This window comes from Aegilops tauschii, chromosome 7 (genome assembly GCF_002575655.3).
Source record: "Aegilops tauschii subsp. strangulata cultivar AL8/78 chromosome 7, Aet v6.0, whole genome shotgun sequence".
Lineage (NCBI taxonomy): Eukaryota > Viridiplantae > Streptophyta > Magnoliopsida > Poales > Poaceae > Aegilops > Aegilops tauschii.
In genome coordinates this window covers 294560893-294572136 of record NC_053041.3, presented here as the reverse complement: position 1 = coordinate 294572136, position 11244 = coordinate 294560893, and positions in this window count along the sequence as shown.

Here is an 11244-nt window from a genome sequence, read left to right as displayed (position 1 = left end):
TCCTAACTGTAGGAAGCCTTAGTTAGCATGGTCGTTAGTTAGGGTAAAACTAGTTACAAAAACTATCTCTAATTTTCAAAAACTATCTATAGTTCTCTTCCCATTCTCAGTTTTTCAAAAGCTAAGAAATACTTTCCTTATTAATCTCTTCCCCTTCAAAACTTTTGGTCGCTAGAACCCTTATGCCCCTGACCACTGGATTCCTTGAAATCGTCATGGATAGCCTAGAAGGAATACACCTTGCCCGACGATCGCCCACATCTTCAGAACACAAGTTTGGTGACACCACGACAAGAAAATACCAATAAGAGAGATCGTCTCAAGGAATGAGGACATGAAGACCCGGAGGATGGTGACACCTTTGAAATTGCCCCAGGATTATGCAACCTTGGCCTATGATGACCAGGGCATAGGATATGCAAGATCATGATATACATCACTAGTAGAGCAACCATGTCCTTATCATTGTTGCATCAGCAACCACCGGTGGATGAGAACCTAGCCATTTGGTCCGCCTCACTATAGTGAGCAGGAGAACGGTTCTCTTCATCCCCCGCTCTCGGTGACGATACTGGCAACAATGTGTCCGGTAGATTGGACCTCTACTATGCGTTGTTAGTGTCATTACATAAAGGATTGCCTACCTGGTACACTCGACGCCTTAGAAGGCAAGAGGGATCATCATGATTAAGAAGACAAGAGGAGACCAAGTCAATGCCAGCTACGAGGAGCCACCGTCACCCCATCACTTCAACAGGCGAGAAGTTGTTGAAGACTCTTCAGGCTCAACCTGGGTTGTTTCATGAAGCAACTACAGGAGACGTAGCAGCACCTGAGGAAAACCCAGAAGACTGCACGAGGCACGGAGCAAAGCACGACTACTGAATCCGAGAACCCCTAGGGTAGGATGAGTCATGTACCCCCTATGCGCAGTCGAGTCCATATGATGATTCGAATAGAACCATGATTGTGTGTTGCTTGTTTTTATTTGTTTGTGTTTTGATATCAGTCGCTCTTTTTGCCCTAGGCAACAAGTATGCGACTATATCACCTTCCTTGTTTTCTTTTGTTTGGCCCTTTTTGTACCTGTTTGTTGCACTGGCACTATAGAACCCCCTTTAGGCATTCCCCTCCTCTATGCTACTTCTCCCTCTCATATCTCTCGTCAACTAAAGATAAGCGAGACAAGATGCACCAAGGATTCCACCTCAGCGACCAACTAGCACTGAAGACTTTTGCTACAACCTCCTTGACCAAGTACAACCCCGTAGAGTTATGGTTGCCCCTCAAGATTAGAAACCCATTCCTAGACCCTTCGAGACATCACAAGATACCCCAGCTCGAATCCTTAACCATGAGCTTAACCTACAGAATCACAAGAGAACAAGTTAAGCTACTGTAAGCCTTGCTTATCACTGGGTTCATTATGGAACTAGTGGGATAGTGAGCGAGCACATTATCATCCTAGGGTAGCACCAGAACTGACGATGCCATAGGAAAGACCAATTTGGGGATATGTGAACAGAGGACTAATGACTTGATGAGTTTATATCAGTGACCTTGAGGAATTATCTGAGACTCTTTGGTGGATTATAAGGCTTTCATATTGGTAGAAGAAATTGGTGGGATCATGTTAATAAGATAGCATGACTTTGATTACCCCTGAGTAAATTGGATTTAGTAGGACAATTATGATCGCAAGCTGGGATTCTTGAAGGTATAGGGATTTGTCTTAACCAGGGGATATTGATAGGAGATAGTTGACATTACAATTATGACTAGGGGTAAACATGTAGGAATTCTCGTTGGACATGAGATCTGGATTTAAATAGGTGATCCTAGTGGAGTATAGGTGGTGAGTAAGTCTACATGGTTCGGAGTAAATTGGATTTAGACTGATGGTCTCGATCATGATACCATGTTTCCTGGTGGACGATAAACTAGGAGATTGGATTAATTGTCGGAGTTGATTTAGGATTCTATATAAGCTTGACCTTGGAGTTTACTTGACCATGATAAGGGAAATCGGTGGACTGACAATAGCAAAGATAGCCCTTTCCAGTATTTGTGGATTATAGGGCATTAGAAGATCATGTGGAACACCATAAACATTGGATCTGTAGAATTAATGGATTGTGTAGTGATTGACGGAAGATAATGGGCTGCTGGAGTTGATTTATAGGAAGGCACCAAGATCTTGGAGTGGCATGCGACATGTTTCCTTAGGATAGAGATGCACTACCTTGGACCCTGGAAGAATAGGATGAGCACTTGGATTGTCATGTTTTATTCCAGCTTGGAAGCTTGTATGCTCTACGCATGGATTGTTAGGGGTGGCCATACATATGAGTTTAGGGATCGTAGACATATATGATTTTGCTAGACCTCCTCTCAGGAGTCATGATGATATGAGTAGCGTGAGTGATGATTGGAGTTGACCTATAGGAGATGATGCTATCGGTGGTATGGTGTGATTCATTTAAAGGACTAGGTAGAACTATTGGCATCTCAGAAACTGTGCTCAAGGATAGGATGATAAACGTTCACACGCACCGTAGAATCCTTGAAACCCTAAAACCCTACCAAGCCACAACATGGTCGGATCATGACCACGAGCTTTGGTTTTAGGTCAAGTAGACCCTGGCCAACACTCAACCATGACCACCACCAATACCCCATCCTACTTTAGGTACCTCATGAACAAAGTCTTCATGGAGTGCTTGGACAAGTTGGTTGTCATCTTTATTTTGGTAACATACTTGTCCATCCGAAGACAGAAGAAGAATCGTTGAGCTTGTCAAGAAACATCTGAAGATTGTCATGTCTAGGAGGAAGAACTATACCAACCACCTTCGCCAAGAAGTAAACTTCCGCATCGAAGACAAGGTGTATCTACAAGCCACTCCTCTCTAAGGAACCAAGCATTTCCATGACAAGGAAACCCACTCCAAGATTTAACAACCCCCTCTGAGATCACTACGAGACGAAGAGAACACAGTTACCAGCTGGAGTTGCCACCTGAGTTACCTGATGTGCACAACGTTTTCCATGCATCACAACCCTAGAAGTGTTTCCAACTCCGTGATAAGCCCGATCTCTACGAGGACATCGATCACCAAGCCATCGACCCCAACCCAATCTAACCTACCGCGAGCCACCCATTAGCAACCTGGATCAAGAAGAACGTCATACACGAAGCCACATCATCAAGTACTTCAAGTTCAATGGAGCACCGCACGGAAGCAGAAGCAACATGAGGACTTGAAGACTACCCCAGATCCAAGTTTCTGTATTCCGCGCCTAGTCTGGGAATCTCGGGGACGAGATTCTTGTAAGGGGGTAGGTCTGTCACACCCTGATTTTCATGCCACAACACTTAATCTAATAAACATGATAAAATGTGGTTTGGCAAAAACTTTTGAGTGCTTTGGAATTTGCTTGATTTGATTTTTGTGTGTTGTTTGCAAGTGCTCTAAAAAATCAAATAAATTCTCCAACTCTTATACTCCTTCCCCTTGATCCAAATCCTTGCCCAATGATCATTCCTTGTGTATAGGACATAAAAATATTTTCTTATAAAAATAATTTGGCCAAATAGTATTTTCAAAAATTAGTTTTCCAAAAAGCCCTGAATTGAGATTTGCACTGCAAGTACTTAATTAAGGGCAGTAAAAATCTTTCCAAAAATATATTTGACTCCTATTAGATATAGGACACCCACAAACCACAAAAATATAATTTTAACAGTTATTTTCCTATTTTATTTAAAGGATTTTTCTTAAGTCCAGAAATGGTCTTTAATAGGTTAAAATTATTTTAATGCTTTAAGAATATTTGGGAAAAACCTAGGGAAACTCAGTGGACATAAATTGTCCATATATAAGAGCTTCAGCACATGGTCATGTTCAAAATATTGGTCAAATCCCTCAAAAACCCTTTCTGGATACTTCAAGCTTTTGAAATATTTACAAGGGAAATATTCCCCAAAAATTCCAAGAAAATTCTAGCATGTCACATATGAAATGTTTGATGATCTTGCCAAGTATTATGTCTTGGAGAACAATATGACATCATCAAATCCCCTCAAAACCATTTCTGTCCATTTTGAAGTTTGAGCAACTTTACATTACCAAACATGTCCAAATGTTCTCAAACCTTGTGAACATGCTCAAATGGTCTATTTATTCATCTAGACAAAATAGCACAAGTTGGAGAGAATGTTATCTTGATCAAAGTGCCCCAAAACCCTTCCTGTCCAGAACCAAATTTGAACAACTCTACATTGGCAACTTTCTCCTTTTGATCTCAACTTTTGTGGACATGTTCAGAACCTCAAATGATGACACTACACTAAGTGCTGCATCAAGGAGAGTATCTTTGCATGACTAAATCTTGAAAAGTCCATTTCTGTTGATTTCTAGGGTTTACAAAAGTTGCATTGGCGACTTTGCCCAAATGAACTCAATCTTGGTGGAACATCTTATTTTCTCATGCCATTTGACCATGTCAAGCGTCATGACAAGGGAAGTCCATTTGCTTGCCCAAACCTACATCAAACACCTTCTGGCAGAAATTTAAAATGCATGTTTTGTCCATTTCCACTAATCTCCTTGAGTCCAAATTTGTACCATAGCCTCATGTGATACTCCTCTAACCCCCTGCATCTTTCCCTGCCCGAGAAGCCATGGTGAAGGGGGTGAAAAGCACTTTTTCCCTCTCTGGACAGCATCCTTTCCACTCTCTCTCAATCCCCTCTCTCCTCCAGTGGATCCCCAGGGCATCCAATGCCATTTCCACATTGTTTACTCCCCCTGCAGCTACCAGACACAAGAGGGCGCGTGAGGACGCGAGAAAAAGCCGCGGGTGCCGGTCATTTGCACGCTCCGGAGCACGTCAGCGTGCTCCCGACCATTGATGCCGCGTCTCCCGACCACCTCGAGCCTCCCCCTTGCGCCAGCCGAGGTGCCTCGACGTCCGCATCACGCCACCATGTTGGCCCCTCTTTCCCCTCTCTGTCCTGCCCGTGCCGCGCGTGCCCAGAGCCGCCCGAGCCTGCCAATGCGCGTGCGAGCTCGTGGCTCCACCCGGAGCTCGCCCCGCTCCCTCTCTCTCTTTCTAGCGCCCTACACCACCCACACGAACACCCCAGACATGGCCTGGTGAGCCAATTCGGCCCCTGGCGTTGCCTAGGCCGCAGCCGTGGTCGCCGTCCACGGTGCTCCGTGGCCTCGCCATATAAGTCCGCCCCTGACCTCCCTCTGGGCCCCCTTTGCTCTCTCTCTCTCCCGTGCATCCCCTGTGCCAAGCGAACTCTCTCCCCGTGCCCTCCATCGACCTCCATGGTCGGAACAGTGCCGCCGGCCGCCACCAAAATTCGCGTCGCCCGAGCCCCTTCCTCTCCACCCAACCGTTCCACTGCATCACAGCAACCACCATGGAGCTCCCCCGCACTCCATTTACACTCCCCGGAGGCCTCAAGTTCATCCTCGACGGCACATCGGTCCGCCACACCCGAAGCCCCTCCTCTTCCCGGGCTTCCCCGTGGGCGTGAAGCACATGGACGGGTGCGCCGCGGCACGCTAAGTCCGCCGGTGTGCCTGGCGCCGCCGGAGGTGGCCCGTGCCGCCCAGGAGAGCGTCAGCGCCTGCTCGGCCTCGCCTCCCCTGCCTCTGCTCTGTTCGAGCAGGAGGTAGGAGACAGCCTGAGCGCCGGGCCCCGCTCGTCAGTGACCCGGTGGGCGGGCCCCGCCCGTTTAAGGGGAAACGGCTTCACCGGATCCGCCTTCGACGTCACCGCTATCGCCCGTGCGGCCGTGCTGCTGGGCCAGCCCACTAGCTATCTCTTGTCCAGTGCGAGTTTTAGGTATAAACCTAAACCCTTTCCTTTTTCTTTTCCAGTAAGCTTCAAAAATCCATAAACAATTCAAATAGACTCCAAATTTGACGATTCAAATTTCTAGTGACTCCATAAATCATGCTCTACCTGTTGGTGCAACATGGACACTTTTCCAGAAAACCTTCCTTCACACAAATTTAATAAAATCCCATTTTCCATTTCTGTGATGAACTTTAGAAAATCATAGAGGGCTCATACTTGATCCAAATGCCGTGATTCAAATTCCTAGATCCTTCTAAGTCCATAACTTAGTTTATAAACATTTTTATTAATACTTTCTATGCCACTCAAAATAATGAGCCATTTCTTCATACTTGTCAACTTTGCAAATTCATAGGAAAATCATTTGAACCCCAAATCCAGTGAAACCAACTCCTAGATGCTTCTAAAATCATCCTTTGTTAAATGGGTGCCTTTGCTCATTTTTCAAAAATATGTTTCTGTACGCTTCTTGCAAATCCATAAACCCCTTGATTCCATCATATCAAAATGTTTAGAAATATCCACTGACCCAATTCCAATGAAACCACTCTGGATAATTTTCATATAACCCGAGATGTCCTAGAAAAGTCAAATTAATATTTTTAGAGCACTTCTATTTTCTGCCTTGTTGTGTTGCTTATTATGGTTGCTTTCGACGATAGTTGACGAAGTAGACGAAATGCTTGGAGTTGGACCAGAGATATTTGAAGACTTGAAGACTCTGATGAACTAGGCAAGCAGCCCTTTGACCATGTCCATGAAACCCTTTTTATGCATGTCATATAGCACTTTACTATTGTTGCATCGGAATCATGACGCGATGGTAACCATACCTCCTTATGAGGGTTATGCCTCCTTATGAGGGTTATGCCGGTGGGAGTAGATAGGATGCTAAAGTAGATTCTACGCAAATGGGACGGGTATATGCAGGGTGATGGAGGCATGTATGCTCCCAAAGACTTTTTCCGTCGGGTGCCACTAATGCCCGAGGGAGATGTTCAGCTAGGTAACCACTTGACAAAGAAGTGGTGTACCGGAGAAGGATATGTGAGTGTGGTTTCAAAAACGGATTGGTTTAAGTTGCGACCGTTATTCCAACCTTACATGCGCAACCACACTACCCTTATATGGGAAAGGGCATTATTGATTACCTAGGCCGATACTAGCTTGGAGCCCGCATTACTAGTGACGGGAGAGTTGTTGGTGCGCTCTCTCGGGACGGGGTCGTGCCAGGTAGGGCGGCCAAGAACATTTTTATGGGGCACCGGACACACCGTTGGTCTCCCGTGCCAGTGGTATGTGATAAATATGGGAGCGAGGCTACACAATTTTAAGATGTGAAATGTTGGGCATGGGGGTTACTACCAATCAAGTGGACTCCATGTTAGTGTTGTCTAGGGAAAGATAGTGATCGGGTGCTTACCCCGGGTACTTGAGGTACCGCGGGTCGTGGATGACACGAAAGTTCCCCGGATCTTGTGGGTAAAGTGTGCAACCTCTGCAGAGTGTAAAACTATTCGAATAGCCGTGTCCACGGTCAAGGACAGTTGGGTAACTGCTCTTGGGCTACGTCCACATGTTTACGAAACCTGGTGAGTGTGTATGGATGAGTGGAAAGAACTAGTTGGGTCAAGTCAAAGGACTTGACATGATTGAGTTGGGTTGGTGCCCACTCCATTTATGTTGATATCTGTAACCTGTCCTCAGGGTTACTTGAATTCGCATGATGCATGCTATGCAAGTTGTTGAACATGTCATAGCACTCAAAACTAGCTTTCTGCAAAAATTTACCTATATCATGGATTATTGTGCCTTGAACCAAAACATGGGTTGCTTGCGAGTACATTAAAGTACTCATTGGCTTGCCACTGGTTATTTTATTGGCCAAGCATGAAAGAACAGGATATGATGAAGAATACTTCGGTGACGAACATGCGAGCTAGGACGCGTTCCAGTCAAAATGCCTGTAGGGTTAAGGCAGATGGCATGGGTCCAAGTTATCGATGAAGATTTCCGCTGCGAAGTTATACTCAAGACTTGACCATAATGGTCCTACTTGTGTAATACGGTATGTATGGATGTAAGACTCTTGTTATTCAGCTTCTGTGTGTTCAGTGAGCATTGATCTCTGGGATCACTGTACACGTGCATTCGATGATCATGACTTATGAGTCGGGGCCCCACAAAGTCGAAGTGTGGGGTGATGCGGAGGAAGGCCTCACATACAACGATGAACGACGAGATGTGAAGGATGGAATCCGGAGCCAGATCATGGAAATCGAGCCTGTAATAGAACGTAAGCCCACTAACAAAGGGATCAAGACTAAAGCCTAGCCCTCGTAGGAGGTGGGAAACAAATACGACACTCTAGTTGGGTTCGGGAGTGGGGATGACCTGCCCTCAAGCAGGCAGTCTGTGCGAGATTTCGGCGGTCAGATACCTGGCTTCTCTTAGCTTCTTGATGTCCTCCTCTATGAAAGAGGAGGCCATCCACCGGCCTTGAAGGTTGGATCCAGACATGATTGAAGGTCCGAAGCACTTAGCCCGAGCCTTGGGTGTTGGAATTCGAGGTGGGGGAAGGGAAGGATCGAGCGCGAGAAGAAAAGGACAGACCTTGGCCCCTTTATAAAGTGGGTGAATATCAAGCGTCCTCCGCGTGGCCGTTCGGAACTTGCCTAAAATCGAGGACTCATACGAGCAGGCGCGATTGGGTTACCCACACCCATATTGATGAGAATCCCGTGATAAGGGGACACGATCTCTGCTTCGACAAGACCTGCCAAGAAAACTGCCTCGCAACACGTGCAGTGGCAGGCTGGGAAAAACGGTTCATAAGGACCGGACCACATCAGGGTGCCACGTTATGAAAAGTTGTCAGCAGATTAGATTTGTGGAAATATTATACTCTCTATGGTGGTATGTGGAATTTGTTTTGCAGAGCGGGACACGATCCTTGTGTTCAAGATCTTCTATGGAGTATTCGGAGGAGGAACCCGCCTTGCAATGCCGAAGACAATCTGCGCGCCGGACTCATCGTCATTGAAGCCTGGTTCAGGGGCTACTGAGGGAGTCCTGGATTAGGGGGTCCTCGGACTGCCGGACTATGTACATTGGCCGGACTGTTGGACTTTGAAGATACAAGATTGAAGACTTCGTCCCGTGTCCGGATGGGACTCTCCTTTGCGTGGAGGGCAAGCTTGGCAATTCGGATATGTAGATCTCCTCCCCTATAACCGACTCTGTGTAACCCTAGCCCCTTCCAGTGTCTATATAAACTGGAGGGTTTAGTCTGTAGGACAACAACAATCATAATCATAGGCTAGCTTATAGGGTTTAGCCTCTACGATCTCGTGGTAGATCAACTCTTGTAATACTCATATCATCAAGATCAATCAAGCAGGAAGTAGGGTATTACCTCCATCGAGAGGGCCCGAACCTGGGTAAACGTTGTGTCCCCCGCCTCCTGTTACCATCTGCCTTAGACGCACAGTTCGGGACCCCCTACCCGAGATCCACCGGTTTTGACACCGACGGCGATGCCTTCTTTGTGTTGTGCCACATAATTATCTACCACATCTAGGTGTTGCAGCACTACTAAGTTAGCCCCGTCAAAGTCGTTCCGTCGATCCGAGTAGTCCACGTGCAATTCCGTCCGGCCATTGTTATGACCATCTCCTTCGAGCTTCCCATCATGCTTCTTGACGGGAAAACCAACAATAGGGTCTTCGATGCATATATAATTCTCGCAAAAGGAGACGCACTCATGCGTCAGATACCCCTGGACGATGCTCCCTTTGGGACGGGACATGTTACGAACGAATCCTTTGATGACCCCATTCATCCTCTCGAACGGCATCATGCTATGAAGGAATGTCGGCCCGAGGTCGATGATGTCATCCACGATGTGGACACATGGATGCACCATGACGTCGAAGAACGCGGGCGGGAAGTACATCTCAAGCTCACATAGTATGACAACGATCTCTTCCTGTAGCCTTCGCAGCTGCTTCACACTTATGGACTTTCAAGATATAACGTCGAAGAAGTTGTAGAGACCAGTAAGCGTGTCACGGACGTGCTTCTCCATTGTCCATCTAATGGCAACCGGGAGTATCTGCATCATCATCACATGACAGTCATCAGACTTCATCCAGCTGAACCTTTTCTTCTTGGGGTCTAGAAATCTGCTTATCGTCCCACAGTAACCGGAAGTGACTTTGATTCCCATAAGGCACTTGACGAATTGATCAATCTCCTTCGCACGTAAGGTGAAGCAAGAAGGGGGGCAATAATTCTCCTCCTTGTTGTTGACTTTTCTGCCCCTTCCCCTTCCCCCTCCTCCGTCTCCGTCTCCTTCATCAACTTTTTATAGTGGAGATCTTTCTTGATCTTCAAATCTTCCAAGTCTTTCCTTGCCTTCGGTCCATCCTTGGTCTTCTCCGGCATGTTCATCAGTGTGCCAAGCAAGCTCTCGAGGACATTCTTCGTGATATGCATTTGATCAAGGCAATGAGGCGTGTCGTGATTGGGCCAGTACTCCAAGTCCCAGAAAACAGACCTCATTTTCCATACCTTCAGCAGCGGCTCCGGTGCCTTTTTGATCTTTCCTGGCGCGGGGCATTGTTCCTAGTTTCTCAACAGCTCGTCGATTTCAGCGCCGCTCCTCTTACATGGAGGTCCTCGAAGCTCAGCCAACCCATTGAATAGATCTCCACGCTTTCTCCACGGGTCATCCTTCTCGAGCCATCAACGATGCCCCATGTGCACGATTTTCCCTGACCCGCCATCTTTCGTTGACGTAAGCTGCTGAGACGTTGTATCATCCATGCACCTCGTGCATCCGCAGTATTTGTGGCACACCTGGCCTGAGGTGTACCTGTAACCGAGATAGTCGTGCACCGTCGTCATCAGCACGCCTCTCATATGGAAATATTGTCCTTTGCTGGCGTCCCATGTCCATGCCGGTGTTTTCCATAACGTGTCTAGCTCCTCTTGCAGAAGCCCCATAAACAGGTTAATACTATTTCCCGGTTGTTTCGGCCCTTGAATCAGCATGCTCATGTGTATGTACTTTGTCTTCATGCACTTCCATGGGGGGAGGTTGTACATCCATAAAAACACAGGGCATGTGTTGTGGTTGGTGTTCTGGTTTCCAAACGGATTCATGCCATCGGTACTCGCACCAAGCATGATGTTCCTTGGATCTTCTGTAGCAAATCCATATACGGCGTTGAATGCTCTCCATTGGCTACCATCTACGAGGTGTCTCAGCCTCGGATCATCTCCATCATCGGGCTTCTTCCTCTCCGCGTGCCAGCGCATGACCTTTGCTTCCTTAGGATCTACGAAATACCGCTGCAGACGGGG